Raw genomic sequence first — 17673 nt, 5'->3', positions numbered from 1 at the left:
AGGAGGAGGAGAGGAGCAAAGTGTAGGCCGAAGCCTGCACTGGTGGCAGCTTTTGGTCAGTTGTGCCAGCGTGGCTTGTGCTGGACACGATGCCGACTACACAGCAGGGGAACAGCTGGCGGTGCTGAACCCACTAACACATTGGCTGGTGTTTTTCTCTGTGCAGCTAGCATGTCCGGGCAGAAACTGGCGTTGTTTGAGCCCAGGGTCAGCAGGAGGAGGAGAGGAGCAAAGTGTAGGCCGAAGCCTGCACTGGTGGCAGCTTTTGTTCTGTTGTGCCAGCGTGGCTTGTGCTGGACACGTTGCCGACTACACAGCAGGGGAACAGCTGGCGTTGCTGAACCCCACTAACACATTGACTGGTGTTTTTCTCTGTGCAGCTAGCAGTTCCGGGCAAAAACTAGCGGTGTTTGAGCCCAGGGTCAGCAGGAGGAGGAGAGGAGCAGAGTGTAGGCCGAAGCCTAGTTGAACCAATTTCAAAGGTTACCTTTAACCCTCCCTCAGGTGTTGCAAGGTACAAGAGCCACACCTTGAACAGCATTAATGATGCACAAGTCAAAGGTTGCTCTATTTAATTTTGCTCCTTGCACACGCTGAATTAAACACGTACACTATTTAGCCCATTATACTGTCAAACAGTAGTGGAGGCGTGACTACTAGTCTTTTTAAGGAGACGCAGCACAGGTGTACAAATGTACACCTAGGTGCTGGACTCAGATTCCTTACCATTGTTATTTGCAGTACAGGAAACTGCGCTCTTGTGTTATCCCTTGGCAATACCCTGTTAGTGCAGGCCATCTCATGACCTCATTTCATGTTGGCCGGTGCGGTTAACGATGGCCATAAATCCCAGACCCACAGTGGCTTTTCCTAAAGTCACACTGCGGTGCTGGGATTCGTGGCCTTGTGCAGTAAATATGTTCGCCGCTCACACATGTCCTTACACCTGCTTCAGACTGGGCGGCCTCAGCTGATCCCTTATCGCATGCCGCGGCCATGAGGCCGCACAGTCAGAAGAAGGCGGAAGGAGGGGAGTGAAGACAGGGGAACATATGCACTGCTCGTGCCCATCAATCACACCCTCGCAGTCAAAATATATGAGACAACGGGGGGCGTTGTGTCGGGCAGGGGGGACGCACAGGCACAGCCAGCCAACCAATGATGTCAGGAGACGGGCAGCGCTAACAATGGGGGTGCTGCGTGTCATTAAAAAGGAAAGTCACACCTCAGGGACATTGTAATGGTCTGTAATGAGACACATTTTGTACTTGTTGAGTTCCACGTGTGCAAGGAGAAAAAGTCAGCCAACTTGTACAAATGCAGCAGTACTGCTGTACAAGGTGGCTGTTATACATAGAAACACCTGGGGGGGTGGGGGGCAGGCTCCCTTCAATTTCAGTTCATGTGCCTGCGTGGCGTTTGCAGGACACGTTGCCAGCTACACAGCAGGGGAACAGCTGGCGGTGCTGAACCCCACTAACACATTGGCTGGTGTTTTTCTCTGTGCAGCTAGCATGTCCGGGCAGAAACTGGCGGTGTTTGAGCCCGGGGTCAGCAGGAGGAGGAGAGGAGCAGAGTGTAGGCCGAAGCCTGCACTGGTGGCAGCTTTTGGTCAGTTGTGCCAGCGTGGCTTGTGCTGGACACGATGCCGACTACACAGCAGGGGAACAGCTGGCGGTGCTGAACCCCACTAACACATTGGCTGGTGTTTTTCTCTGTGCAGCTAGCATGTCCGGGCAGAAACTGGCGGTGTTTGAGCCCAGGGTCAGCAGGAGGAGGAGAGGAGCAGAGTGTAGGCCGAAGCCTGCACTGGTGGCAGCTTTTGGTCGGTTGTGCCAGCGTGGCTTGTGCTGGACACGATGCCAACTACACAGCAGGGGAACAGCTGGCGGTGCTGAACCCCACGAACACATTGACTGGTGTTTTTCTCTGTGCAGCTAGCAGTTCCGGGCAGAAACTAGCGGTGTTTGAGCCCAGGGTCAGCAGGAGGAGTAGAGGAGCAGAGTGTAGGCAGAAGCCTAGTTGAACCAATTTCAAAGGTTACCTTTAACCCCCCCTCAGGTGTTGCAAGGTACAAGAGCCACACCTTGTGCAGCATTAATGCTGCACAAGTAAAAGGTTGCTCTATTTAGTTTGCTCCTTGCACACGCTGAATAAAACACGTACACTATTTAGCCCATTATACTGTCAAACAGTTGTGGAGGCGTGACTTGTCTTTTTAAGGAGACGCAGCACAGGTGTCAAAATTTGCACCTAGGTACTGGGCGCAGATTCCTGAGCGTTGTTATTTGCTGTACAGGAGTCTGCGCTATTGTGATCCCTTGGCCATGTGCTGTGAGCGCTTCCTGTCTTCTGACCTCATTTAATGTCGGCCGTTACGGTTAGCGATGGACATGAATCCCAGACCCACAGTGTGTTTTCAAAAAATCACACTGCGTGGCTGGGATTCGTGGCCTTGTTCAGTAAATACGTTTGACGCTCACACATGTCCTTACACCTGCTTCAGACTGGGCGGCCTCATCTGATCCCTTATCGCCTGCCGCGGCCATGAGGACACCCAGTCTGAAGAAGGCGGAAGGAGATGAGTGAACACAGGCAAACATATGCACTGCACATGCCCACCAATCACACCCTCGCTGTCCAAAAAAATAAGACACCGAGGGGCGTTGTTTCGAGCAGGGCAGATGCACAGGCGCAGCCAGCTAACCAATGATGTCAAAAGACGGGCAACGCTAACAAGGGTGGTGCTGCGTATCATTAGAAAGGAAAGTCACACCTCAGGGACAGTGGAATGGTCTCAATGAGACACATTTTGTACGTGTTGAGTTCCACGTGGGCAAGGAGAAAAAGTCAGCCACCTTGTACAAATGCAGCAGTACTGCTGTACTAGGTGGCTGTTTTACATAGAAACACCTGGGGGTGGGGGGCAGGCTCCCTTCAATTTCAGTTCATGTGCCTGCGTGGCGTTTGCAGGTCACGTTGCAAGCTACACAGCAGGGGAACAGCTGGCGTTGCTGAACCCCACTGACACATTGACTGGTGTTTTTCTCTGTGCAGCTCGCATGTCCGGGCAAAAACTGGCGGTGTTAGAGCCCAGGGTCAGCAGGAGGAGGAGAGGAGCAATGTGTAGGCCGAAGCCTGCACTGGTGGCAGCTTTTGGTCAGTTGTGCCAGCGTGGCTTGTGCTGGACACGATGCCGGCTACACAGCGGGGGAACAGCTGGCGGTGCTGAACCACACTAACACATTGGCTGGTGTTTTTCTCTGTGCAGCTAGCACTTCCGGGCAGAAACTGGCGGTGTTTGAGCCCAGGGTCAGCAGGAGGAGGAGAGGAGCAGAGTGTAGGCCGAAGCCTGCACTGGTGGCAGCTTTTGGTCAGTTGTGCCAGCGTGGCTTGTGCTGGACACGATGCCGACTACACAGCAGGGGAACAGCTGGCGGTGCTGAACCCCACTAACACATTGACTGGTGTTTTTCTCTGTGCAGCTAGCAGTTCCGGGCAAAAACTAGCGGTGTTTGAGCCCAGGGTCAGCAGGAGAGGAGCAGAGTGTAGGCCGAAGCCTAGTTGAACCAATTTCAAAGGTTACCTTTAACCCCCCTCAGGTGTTGCAAGGTACAAGAGCCACACCTTGTGCAGCATTAATGCTGCACAAGTAAACGGTTGCTCTATTTGGTTTGCTCCTTGCACACGCTGAATAAAACACGTACACTATTTAGCCCATTATACTGTCAAACAGTTGTGGAGGCGTGACTTGTCTTTTTAAGGAGACGCAGCACAGGTGTCAAAATTTGCACATAGGTACTGGGCGCAGATTCCTGAGCATTGTTATTTGCTGTACAGGAGTCTGCGCTATTGTGATCCCTTGGCCATGCGCTGTAAACGCTTCCTGTCTTCTGACCTCATTTCATGTCGGCCGTTGCGGTTAGCGATGGACATGAATCCCAGACCCACAGTGTGTTTTCAAAAAATCACACTGCGTGGCTGGGATTCGTGGCCTTGTGCAGTAAATAGGTTTGCCGCTCACACATGTCCTTACACCTGCTCCAGACTGGGCGGCCTCAGCTGATCCCTTATCGCCTACCACGGCCAGGAGGCCGCACAGTCTGAAGAAGGCGGAAGGAGATGAGTTAAGACAGGCGAACATATGCACTGCTCGTGCCCATAAAACACACCCTCGCTGACAAAATAAATATGACAACGAGGGGCGTTGTTTCTAGCAGGGCGGATGCACAGGCGCAGCCAGCTAACCATGATGACAAAAGACGGGAAACGCTACCAAGGGGGGTGCTGCGTATCATTAGAAAGGAAAGTCACACCTCAGGGACAGTGGAATGGTCTCAATGAGACACATTTTGTACGTGTTGAGTTCCACGTGGGCAAGGAGAAAAAGTCAGCCACCTTGTACAAATGCAGCAGTACTGCTGTACAAGGTGGCTGTTTTACATAGAAACACCTGGGGGTGGGGGGCAGGCTCCCTTCAATTTCAGTTCATGTGCCTGCGTGGCGTTTGCAGGTCACGTTGCCGGCTACACAGCAGGGGAACAGCTGGCATTGCTGAACCCCACTAACACATTGGCTGTTGTTTTTCTCTGTGCAGCTAGCACTTCCGGGCAAAAACTAGCGGTGTTTGAGCCCAGGGTCAGCAGGAGGAGGAGAGGAGCAGAGTGTAGGCCGAATCCTGCACTGGTGGCAGCTTTTGTTCTGTTGTGCCAGCGTGGCTTGTGCTGGACACGTTGCCGACTACACAGCAGGGGAACAGCTGGCGGTGCTGAACCCCACTGACACATCACCTAGTGTTTTTTCTGTGTAGACAACACTTCCAGATGGCAACTGACAGTGTTGAAACCCAGGGAATCAAAGAGGAGCAGAGTGTAGGCCGAAGCCTGCAGTGGAGCAAGTTGAAAGGGAACCTTTAACCCCCCCCCCCAGGCATTTGTTGCTGAAAGAGCCATCTTGTACAGCAGTAATACTGCACATGGAAAATGGTGGCTCCGAAAATTATGCTCCTTGCAAACGCTGAAGTACACACTCATATAATGTGTCCCCTCAAACCGTCAAACCATCCCGGAAGTGGGACTTTCCTTTGTAATGTGACACAGCACAGCCGTCATTCCAACCCCCTTGGTGCCGGGCGCCACCTCCTCAACGTTGTTTGGTTCTGTCACGGAGCCCGCGCTGTAATGTTATCCCTTGGCCATGCACAGTTAGCGGTGCCCGTCTTCTGACATCATGTAGGTGTCAGGCTGGCAGTGCCTGTGTGTCCAAGCTGCCCGAGATCCAACCTTGCAGTGTCATCTAATGTAGTCCCACTGCGGGCCAGGGATCCATGGGCATGCGCAGTGCATATCATCGCCTCTCACTCACCTCCTTCCTGCTTCTTCAGACTGTGCGGCGTCACGGCCGTGGCATGCTATTAGGGATCAGCTGACGCCGCCTAGTCTGAAGAAGCGTGAAGAAGGGGAGTGAGAGGCTAGTATATGCACTGCGCATGGCCATGGATACCAGGCCCACTGTGGGATCACATTAGACGACACTGCGAGGTGTGATTTCGGGCAGCGTGGACGCACAGGCGCAGCCAGGACGACAACAAATGATGTCAGAGGCCGGGCAGCGCAAACTGTGCATGGCCAAGGGATAACATAACAGCGCAGGGTCCATGACGGAATCAAACAATGCTAAGGAGGCAGCGCACGGTGCCAAGGGGGTAGCAATGACGGCTGTGCTGCGTCACATTACAAAGGAAAGTCCCACCTCCGGGACGGTTGGACGGTGTGAGGGGACACATTACATGAGTGTGTAGTTCAGCGTTTGCAAGGAGCATAATTTCAAGAGCGACCTTTCCCTTGTGCAGTATTAGTGCTGCACATGGTGGCTCTTTCAGTAACAAACGCCTAGGGGGGGGGGGACAGGTCCCCTTACATTTTAGTTGTGCCAGTGTGGCGGTCGCATGACACGTTGCCGGATACACAGCTGGGGATCAGCTGACGTTACTGAACCCCAATAACAGAGGAGCGACTGTTGACTGTGCACACAGCACTTCCAGGCACCAACTGGCGGTGTTAGAGCCCAGGGACAGCAGGAGGAGCAGATTGGAGGTATTGCCGCACACACAGCTGGGGATCAGCTGACGTTACTGAACCCCAATAACAGAGGAGCGACTGTTGACTGTGCACACAGCACTTCCAGGCACCAACTGGCGGTGTTAGAGCCCAGGGACAGCAGGAGGAGCAGATTGGAGGTATTGCCGCACACACAGCTGGGGATCAGCTGACGTTACTGAACCCCAATAACAGAGGAGCGACTGTTGACTGTGCACACAGCACTTCCAGGCACCAACTGGCAGTGTTAGAGCCCAGGGACAGCAGGAGGAGCAGATTGGAGGTATAGCCGCACACACAGCTGGGGATCAGCTGACGTTACTGAACCCCAATAACAGAGGAGCGACTGTTGACTGTGCACACAGCACTTCCAGGCACCAACTGGCGGTGTTAGAGCCCAGGGACAGCAGGAGGAGCAGATTGGAGGTATTGCCGCACACACAGCTGGGGATCAGCTGACGTTACTGAACCCCAATAACAGAGGAGCGACTGTTGACTGTGCACACAGCACTTCCAGGCACCAACTGGCGGTGTTAGAGCCCAGGGACAGCAGGAGGAGCAGATTGGAGGTATTGCCGCACACACAGCTGGGGATCAGCTGACGTTACTGAACCCCAATAACAGAGGAGCGACTGTTGACTGTGCACACAGCACTTCCAGGCACCAACTGGCAGTGTTAGAGCCCAGGGACAGCAGGAGGAGCAGATTGGAGGTATAGCCGCACACACAGCTGGGGATCAGCTGACGTTACTGAACCCCAATAACAGAGGAGCGACTGTTGACTGTGCACACAGCACTTCCAGGCACCAACTGGCGGTGTTAGAGCCCAGGGACAGCAGGAGGAGCAGAGGAACAGAGTGTAGGCCGAAGCCTGATTGGAGCAAGTTGAAAGGGAACCTTTAACCCCCCCCCCCAAGACGTTTGTAGCTGAAAGAGCCATCTTGTGCAGCACTAAGGATGCAAAAGGAAAAGGTTGCTCTTTTAATTATGCTCCTTGCAAACACCAAAGTAAACACTAAAAATGTGTCCCTTTATACCGTTAAACCGTTCCGGAGGTGCGAATTTCCTTCGTAATGGGACACAGCACAGCTGTCATTCCTATCCCCTTGATGCCGTGCGCTGCCTCCTCAGCGTTGTTTTAAGCTGTCACGGAGCCTGCGCTGTTCTGTTATCCCTTGGCCATGCCCAATTAGCGCTGCCTGTCTTCTGACATAATTTGGTGTCAGGCTGTCAGTGCCTGTGCGTCCACGCTGCTCCAGATCCCACCTCGCAGTCTCGTCTAACGTAATCCCACTGCGGGCCTTGGAACCATGGGCATGCACAGTGCATAACCTCGACTCTCACTCCCCTCCTTCCCTCTTCTTCAGACTGTGCGGTGTCACGGCCGTGGCATGCTAGGGATCAGCTGACGGCGCACAGTCTAAAGAAGGCGGAGGGAAATGAGCGAGAGCCCGAGGGGAAGATATGCACTGCGCATGCCCATGGATCACAGGCCCGCAGTGTGACTCAATCAGAAGACACTGCGAGGCGGGATCTCGGGCAGCGCGGCCGCACAGGCGCAGCCAGCCTGACACCAAATTATGTCAGAAGACAGGCAGCGCAAATAGGGCATGCCCAAGGGATAACAGAACAGCGCAGGCTCCGTGACAGCTTAAAACAACGCTGAGGAGGCAGCGCATGGCACCAAGGGGGTAGGAATGACGGCTGTGCTGCGTCACATTACGAAGGAAAGTCCCAGCTCCGGGACGGTATAACGGTATCAGTGAACACATTTTATAAGTGTTAAGTTCTGCGTGTGCAAAGAGCTAAAAAAAAAGAGCTACCTTTTCCTTGTGCAGCATTACTGCTGCACAAGATGGCTCTTTCAGTAACAAACGACGGGAGGGGGGGGGGGACAGGTTCCCTTACATTTAGGTTGTTGTGCCAGCGTGGCGGTCGCAGGACACATTGCCGGCTACACAGCTGGGGATCAGCTGACGTTACTGAAACCCAATAACACTGGGTCGTATGTTTTTACTGTGCAGCCTGCACTTCTGAGCCGCAACTGGCGGTGTTGGAGCCCAGGAATAGCAGTTCAGGTGGTAGAAAGATGAACACAGCATGAGACCTGGATGACACCCAATTACTTAATCAGGCAGAGGAGTGGCAAATTCCTGCGAGATCCAGGCCTGGTTCATTTTCAGGAAAGTAAGCCGGTCAACGTTATCGGAGGATAGTCGCATGCGACGGTCTGTTAGTACACCACCTGCGGCACTAAAGACACGTTCCAATAAGACACTAGCCGCAGGGCAAGCCAGCACCTCCAATGCATACTGGCTTAGCTCTGGCCATGTATCCAGCTTAGAGACCCAAAACTTGAACGGGGAAGAGCCGTCTGGGAGTACAGTAAGAGGGCAAGCCATGTAGTCTGTCACCATCTGACGGAACTGTTGCCTCCTGCTGACTGGAGCCGCCGGTGATGGTGTAGACATTTGGGGCGGGCACACAAAAGTGTGCCAGAGTTGTGCCATACTGGGCTTGCCTTGGGCAGAGGCACTGCTTCTGCTCCCTCTTTGGGCAGAGCCTCCCCCACTGCCTCGACGCACTGAGCTGCTTTGTAAAGCACTAGCAGCACTCCTCTCAGTTGGACAGGAGAAGATGATGGAATTCACCAGTGTGTCGTGGTACTCCCGCAATTTACGCTCCCGGGTCAACGCAGGGATGAGGTTTTGGACGTTGTCCCGGTAGCGAGGATCGAGGAGGGTGAACACCCAATAATCAGGCATGTTGAGAATGTGGTCGATGCGGCGGTCGTTTCTCAGGCACTGCAGCATGAAATCCACCATGTGCTGCAGAGTGCCAACTGGCCCAGAAACGCTGTCCCCTGCTTGAGACATGATCTCTGCCCGCTCGTCATCACCCCACCCTCGCTGTACACACTGACCACTGGACAATTGTGTCGCTCCCTCCTCTGGACGGAGCTCTTCCTCCTCCATTGACTCCTCCTCATCCTCCTCACAAATTGGCCCCTGCGTACCCCTTTGTGAGGAACCACGTGGCGCTGACTCTCCAGAAGCTGATGGAAAAGGTGACTCCTCATCCTCCACCTCTTCCACCACATCATCCCTTAACCCTTGCAAAGTTTGCTGAAGCAGGCAGATAAGGGGGACAGTCATGCTGACTAGTGCATCATCTGCACTTGCCATCCGCGTGGAATAATCAAAAGGACGTAAAACCTGGCAGACGTCCTTCATAGTGGCCCACTCTGTGGTTGTGAAGTCTGATCGGCGCTGACTGCGACTTCTTTGCGCCTGATGCAGCTGGTACTCCATAACTGCTTGCTGCTGCTCACACAACCGCTCCAACATATGTAACGTGGAATTCCACCGGGTAGGTAGGTCACATATGATGCGGTGTTCCGGAAGGTGGAATCGGCGCTGCAGAGCAGCAATGCGGGATCTGGCCAAGCTGGAACGCCGCAAGTGAGCACACTCTAGGCGGACCTTGTGCAGCAGGGCATCAAGATCCGGATAGTCCCTCAGAAAACTCTGCACAACCAAATTGAGCACATGTGCCAGACATGGGATGTGAGTGAGGTTGCCAAGGGCCAAAGCTGCCACCAGATTTCGGCCATTGTCACACACTACCATGCCTGGCTGGAGATTCGCTGGCAGTAACCACACATCGCTCTCCTGCTTGATGGCATTCCAGAGCTCCTGCGCTGTGTGGCTTCGATGCCCCAATGAAACTAGTTTCAAGACGGCCTGCTGACGTTTGGCCACGGCTGTGCTCATGTCGGTCATAGGTAAACGTTCACGGGTCCATGTGGAGGTGGACTGTGACGGATCCTGCAGAGAGGAATCAGAGGAACTGGTGTAAGAGGAGGAGTCGATGCGTACAGACTGGATTCCTGCAATCCTTGGAGTGGGCAGGACACGTCCTGCGCCACTCGCACGATCTGTACCTGGCTCAACAACATTAACCCAATGGGCAGTGAGGGAAACATATCGCCCCTGTCCATGCTGACTGGTCCACGCATCGGTGGTGAGGTGGACCTTGCTACTGACGGCGTTCAGTAGCGCATGTTTTATGTTTGCCTCAACATGCCTGTGCAGGGCAGGGACAGCCTGCCTGCTGAAGTAAAAGCGGCTGGGCACCTTGTACTGTGGGACTGCCAATGCCATCAAGTCACGGAAGCTGTCAGTCTCCACCAGCCTGAACGAGAGCATTTCCAGGGACAACAGTTTGGCAATGCCTGCATTCAGAGCCTGTGCTTGGGGGTGGTTGGCCGAGAATGCCCGCCTTTTCTCCCATGCCTGGACTACCGATGGCTGTAGAGTAGACTGGGAGTGTGAGGATGACTGGGAAGGTGGTTCTGTGGGTGGAATTACACTAGGTCTCTGGACAACAGTGGAGGAAGAGGCAACACGAGATGAAGAGGTGGTAGCTTCCGCTGTTGGTTGGCCTACGTCTTCACTGTGTTTCTGTAACTCCACCGCGTGCCTGTTCCGCACATGTTTCCACATATTTGTGGTATTGAGGTTGCTGACACTTTTACCTCTTTTTACTTTCTGATGACACAGCTTGCATTTGACAAAACAAATGTCATCTGCAACTGTGTCAAAAAAGGACCAGGCACTGCAAGTCTTGGGAGCGCCCTTTTTGGCTTTGGAAAGAGACAGGCTCCTAACGGGTGCCAAAGTGGAGGCTACAGGCTCCGCAGTCTTCCCCCTCCCTCTCCCTCTTTGGCCCGTAAGGGGAAGCTCTTCCTCAGAGCTGCTCCCACCACCTTCCTGTTCCTCACGCCACGATGGGTCAAGGACCTCATCATCTCCACTACCCTCTGCCACCAACTGCTCCTCCTGGGTAGTCTCGGCAGCAAAGTACGCATCAGAAAGCGGCACCTGAGTTTCATCATCAGATGCGTACTGCGCTGTGGTCACCGGAGGCACTGGCCCACCTGCCTCTTCAGAGTCAGAGAGATAAAGCTTTTGGGCATCACTGCACACTGCCTCTTCTTCCATTTCTCCAATGCTGCTTGGCTGGCCCCCTGTTTCCAAGCCAAAAGATTCAGAGAACAGAAGTAGAGACGGCTCCTGTCCTGGGCTCTCTGACTGCCTGGCCAATTTGGCAGGTGGTGAAGAGACAGATGGCTGCTCTCCAGTGCTCTGTGCCTGAGAGGATGTGGCACTAACTGAAGTCGATGCCGAGGCGTTAGCTGCCATCCACCCGACAACGGCTTCAATTTGGTCTTCACGTAGCAGCGGTGCACGGCGCTCTCCGACAAAGCTGCGCATGAAGGACTGTTCCCTGCTGAAACTGAGTGACGACGAGTCACCGGCGCCCGCTGCAGGCACAGAATCACCACGTCCTCTCCCTGCTCCTCTCCCTGCTCTGCGCCCACGCCCACGTGCCTTACTCCCTGCCCTCTTCATCTTGGTTGACAGATAAAGATAAGCAGAAAAGTACTAAGGCCTCAGTGTGCTTATTCCTGAAATGCTCCTTCTAACAGGTGTAAGAAACACTAATGTTGTAAATTGTGGACTAAACTTTATTATTTTTCAAATGTGGCCTACACAAGTGTTAAGTTGTGTTTGGTGAACTTAACTTTTTTTTTGGTGCAGATCGGGCTACAGAGCTAGTTTAAATCACACGGAGACCGTGCAGACAGCCGTAAACGGCGCTGCAAGGCCAAAAAACCCTCCTCTCGGTTATCCTATATAGTGTTTTTCCACTATTTAGCTGGATACGAGTGGAAAGACACTAATAGGAATTTTTTTTTTCAAATTTTAAACTGGCTGCACTATTTGAAAAAAAGGAAATTGTTTTTCAAGGTATGAGGCAGTAACTCACCCTGAGCTGAATCCAACCGGCTATGGCTGCACACTGACTACAGGGCAAGCTGCGCTCACACAGAGATCGTGCAGACAGCCGTAAACGGCGCTGCAAGGCCAAAAAACCCTCCTCTAGGTTATCCTATATAGTGTTTTTCCACTATTTAGCTGGATACGAGTGGAAAGACACTAATAGGAATTTTTTTTTTCAAATTTTAAACAGGCTGCACTATTTGAAAAAAAGTAAAATTTTTCTCAAGGTATGAGCCAGTAACGAACCCTGAGCTGAATCCAACCGGCTATGGCTGCACACAGACTACAGGGCGAGCTGGGCTCACACGGAGACCGTGCAGACAGCCGTAAACGGCGCTGCAAGGCCCAAAAACCCCCCTCTAGGTTATCCTATGTAGTGTTTTTCCACAATAGAGCTGGAGACTGGTGGAAAAACACTAATAGGAAATTTGAGAAAAAATGTGCAGCAGGCTGCACTAAGAGCAAAAAAGGACAACTGTGTGAGGCAGTGTGAACCCCCCCTGAGCTGAATACAACCGGGTATATGGCTGCACACAGACTACAGAGTGAGCTGCACACACACACACACACAGAGACCTTGCAGAACGCTGTTAAAACAGCGCTGCAAGGCAAGAGCAAGGTGAACAGTGAAGAACACACAGCGTTTTGCTAAATTAGCCTTTGGAAAGGAAAATAAAGCAATTAGCTAGCTCGACTGGCCCTCAGTTAGAACACAGCGTCCTGTCCCTAACTGAAATCACAGCAGAGTGAGCGCAAAATGGCGGCAGCGTTTTTTATAGTGCAGAGTGACATCATTTCAGCAGCCAATCCAAGCCTTGCCAGTACTTACATGCCCACCATGCTAAACAGGATGTGCCCACACTTCCAATCATTCCTCATTGGCTGCTGCGTTCAGTTTGAATTCTGGGAACTTCCGATTCCGGTATCCGATACGCGGGAAGTATCGGAATTCGGTATCGGAATTCCGATACCGCAAATATCGGCCGATACCCGATACTTGCGGTATCGGAATGCTCAACACTACTCAGTACGCATCTGATGATGAGACTCAGGTGCCACTTTCTGGTGCGTACTGTGCTGCCAAGACTACCCAGGAGAAGCAGTTGGTGGAAGAGAGTAGTGTAGATGATGAGGTCCTTGACCCATCATGGTATGAGGTACAGGAAGGTGGTGGGAGCAGCTCTGAGGAAGAGATTCTCCAAACGGCCTAAAGAGGGAGAGGGAGCGGGAGACTGCGGTGCCTATAGCCTCCACTTCGACACCTATTAGGAGCATGGCTCTTCCAAAAGCCAAAACGGGTGCTTCCAAGACTTGCAGTGCCTGGTCCCTTTTTGACACAGTTGCAGATGACATTTGTTTTGTCAAATGCAAGCTGTGTAATCAGAAAGTCAAACGAAGGAAAAGTGTCAGCAACCTCAATACCACAAATATGTGGAAACATGTGCGGACCAAGCATGTGGTGGAGTTACAAAAACACACTGAAAACCTAGGCCAACCTACAGTGGCACCTACCACCTCTTCAGCTCGTGTTGTAGCCTCTTCCTCCAGCTCACATACAGCTGGTTCGGCTTCCTCACAGGATCACCATGGAAGAACCTCTGGCACTGTTGTCCAGAAACCCAGTGCAATTCCACCCACAGAACAACGTTCCCAGTCATCCTCACACTCCCAGCCCACTCTACAGCCATCAGTAGCACAGGCATGGGAGAAAAGGCGGCCATTCTCAGCAAACCAGCCCCGAGCACAGGCTCTGAATGCTGGCATTGCAAAACTACTGTCCCTTGAAATGCTGTCATTCAGGCTGGTGGAGACTGACACCTTCCGTAACTTGATGGCATTGGCAGTCCCACAATACAACGTGCCCAGCCGCTTTTATTTCAGCAGGCAAGCCGTCTCTGCCCTGCAAAAGCATGTGGAGGGAAACATTAAACATGCGCTACTAAACACCGTCAGTAGCAAGGTCCACCTCACCACTGATGCGTGGACCAGTCACCATGGACAGGGACGATACCTTTCCCTCACTGCTCATTGGGTCAATGTTGTGGAGCCAGATACAGATCTTGCGAGTGGTGCTTTACGTGTTCTGCCAACTTCAAGGGTTGCAGGAATCCAGTTTGTACACATTGCCTCCTCCTCATACTCCAGTTCCTCCGAACCATCGCTGTAGGAGCCGTCACGGTCTACCTCCACCTTGACCCGTGAACGCTTACCTGTTACGACCGATATGAGCACAGCCGTGGCCAAATGTCAATAGGCCATACTGAAATTAATTTCTTTGGGGAATCGAAGCCACGCAGTGCAGGAGCTCTGGGATGCCATCAAGCAGGAGAGCGACGTATGGTTTGTGCCAGCGAATCTCCAGCCAGGCATGGTAGTGCGTGACAATGGCCGAAATCTGGTAGCAGCTCTGGCCCTAGGCAACCTCACTCACGTTCCATTTCTGGCACATATGCTCAACTTGGTCATGCAGAGTTTTTTGAGGTCCTATCCGGATCTTGATGCACTGCTGCACAAGGTCTGCCTAGAGTGTGCTCATTTGCGGCATTCCAGCATGGCAAGATCATGCATTGCAGCTCTGCAGCGCCAATTCTGCCTTCTGGAACATCGCATCATATGTGATCTACCCAACATTACATATGTTGGAGCGGTTGTGTGAGCAGCAGCCAGCAGTAATGGACTACCAGCTGCATCAGGCACAAAGAAGTCGCACTGTGTGCGGTTCAGACTTCACAACCACTGAGTGGGCCACTATGAAGGACATCTGTGAGGTTTTGCATGCCTTTGATGATTCCATGCGGATGGTGAGTGCAGATGATGCACTAGTCAGCATGACTGTCCCCCTTATCTGCCTGCTTGCAAGAACACTGCAAGCGCTAAGGGATGAGCTTGTGGAAGAGGTGGAGGATGAGGAGTCACAAATGCCATCTGCTTCTGGACAGTCTGCGCGACGTGGTTCCTCACAAAGGCCTAGGCAGAGGACACTTTGTGAGAAGGATGAGGAGGAGTCAATGGAGGAGGAAGCCATCTCTCCAGAGGAGGGAGTTACACAATTCTCCAATAGTCAGTATGTAGAGTGAGGGTGGGGTGATGCTGAGCAGGCAGAGATCACGCCTTAAGCAGGGGACAGCGTTTCTTGGCCAGTTGGCAGTCTGCAGCACATGGTTGATTTCATGCTGCAGTGCCTGAGAAACGACAGCCGCATCACCCATATTCTCAACATGGCTGATTATTGGGTGTACACCCTCCTAGATCCTCACTACCGGGACAACTTTCAAAGCCTCATAGCACCGATGAACTGGGAGCGTAAAATGCGGGAGTACCAAGACACACTGGTGCAGTCTATCCTCTTCTCCAGTCCAATTGAGAGGAGTTCTGCTAGTGCTTTACAAAGCAGCTCAGTGCATCGAGGCAGTGGAGGAAGCTCAGCACAAACAGGGAGCAGAAGCAGTGCCTCTGCACAAGGCAAGACCAGTATGGCCCAACTGTGGCAAAGTTTTGTGTGCCCACCACAAATGTCTACACCATCAGAGATGGCTCCAGTCAGCATGAGGCAACATTTCCGCCAGATGGTGACACACTACATGTCCTCTCAGTGTACTCCCAGACAGCTCTTCCCCCTTCAAGTTTTGGGTCTCTAAGCCGGGTACATGGCCAGAGCTTAGCCAGTATGCATTGGAGGTGCTGGCTTGCCCTCCTGCTAGTGTATTATTGGAACGCGTCTTTAGTGGCAGCAGGTGGTGTACTAACAGACCGTCGCATGCGACTATCCTCCGATAATGTTGACCGGCTTACATTTCTGAAAATGAACAAGGCCTGGATCTCCCAGGAATTTGCCACTCCTCTTCCAGATTTAATAATTGGTTGGCAACAGTATCCAGGTCTCCTGTTGTGTTCATGTTTCTACCACCTGAACTGTAATCCCTGGGCTCCAACACCGCCAGTTGCTGCTCAGAATTGCCTTCTCCACAGTCAACACATGACATAGTGTTATTGGGTTTCAGTAACGTCAGCTGATCCCCAGCTGTGTATCCGGCAATGTGGCCTGCTACCTCCACACTCACACTACTACAGAAATGAAAGGGAACCTGTCCCCCCCCAGGCGTTTGTAACTGATAGAGCCACCTTGCGCTACAACTGCACAAGGAAAAGGTGGCTCTTTTACTTATGCTCCTTGCACATGCTGAACTTAACACTTAAAAAATGTGTCCCCTCATATCGTCAAACCGTCCTGGAGGTGGGACTTTCCTTCATTATGAGATGCAGCACAGCTGTCACTCCTACTTCCTTGGCACCAGGCGCCACCTCCTCAGCGTTGTTTGAATCTGTCCCGGAGCCTGCGCTGTTATGTTAAACCTTGGGCATGCGCAGTTAGCGCTGCCCGTCTTCTGACATCATTTGGTGTGCGCCGTCAGCTGATCCCTAATTGCATGCCATGGCCATGACACCGCACAGTCTGAAGAAGGCGGAAGGAGATGAGTGAAAGGCGAAGATATACACTGCGCATGCCCATAAATCCAAGCCCTGCAGTGTGAATAAATCAGAAGACACTGCAAAGCGGCGCGGCCGCACAGGCGCAGTCAGCCTGACACCAAATGATGTCAGAAGACCGGCAGCGCTAACTGCGGATGCCCAAGGTTTAACATAACAGCGCAGGCTCCGGGACAGATTCAAACAATGCTGAGGAGGCCGCGCCCGGAGCCAAGGGGGTAGGAATGACGGCTGTGATGCGTCTTATTACGAAGGAAAGTCCCACCTCCAGGACGGTTTCACAGTATGAGGGAACACATTTTATAAGTGTTTAGTTCAGCGTGTGTAAGGAGCATAATTAAAAGAGCCTCCTTTTCCTTATGCAGCATTAGTGCTGCATAAGGTGGCTCTTTCAGTTTCAAATGCCTGGGGGGTTAAAGGTTCCCTTTCAACTTCCTCCAATTAGGCCTCAGCCTTCACTCTGCTCCACCTGCTGTCCCTGGGCTCCAACACCACCAGTTGTTGCCTGGAAATGCTGTCTGCACAGTCAACAGTGGCTCCTCTGTTATTGGGTTTCAGTAACATCAGCTGTTCCCCTGCTGTGTGTGCGGCAAAAACTAAAGTCTGCTTCTCCTGCTGTCCCTTGGCTGCAACACCGCCAGTTGTTGCTTGGAAGTGCTGTCTGCCTAGAGAAAAACACTCACTCCTGTGTTAGTGGGGTTCAGTAACATCAGCTGTTCCCCTGCTGTGTATCCGGCAATGTGTCCTGCGACTGCCACGATGACACTACAACAGATAATAAACTGGGTCCAATTTGGCCTCGGCCTACACCCTGATTGACCCTGGGCTCCAACACCGCCAGTTGGTGCTCGGAAGTGCTGTCTGCACAGAGAAAAACACTTGCTCCTGTGTTAGTGGGGTTCAGTAACGTCACCTGTTCTCCTGCTGTGTATCCGGCAATGTGTCCTGCGACAGCCACGCTGACGCAACAACAGATATTAAACTGCCTCGAAGGCAGGCTTCGGCCTACACTCTGCTCCTCCTGCTGTCCCTGGGCTACAACAACATATGATATGCACTGAGCATGCCCATGAATCCCAGGCCCGTGGTGTCTTCAAATTTATTCAGACTGAGGGCCTGGGATTCATGGGCATGCACAGTGCATATCTTGGCCTCTCACTCATCTCCTTCCGCCTTCTCCAGACTGTGCGGCGTCACGGCCGTGGCATGTGAAAAGGGATCAGCTGACAGCGCACAGTCTG

The sequence above is a fragment of the Ranitomeya imitator genome, chromosome 1, assembly GCF_032444005.1.
Source record: "Ranitomeya imitator isolate aRanImi1 chromosome 1, aRanImi1.pri, whole genome shotgun sequence".
Taxonomy (NCBI): Eukaryota; Metazoa; Chordata; class Amphibia; order Anura; family Dendrobatidae; genus Ranitomeya; species Ranitomeya imitator.
The sequence above is the reverse complement of the archived record's forward strand: the minus strand, read 5'-3'. Positions refer to the sequence as shown.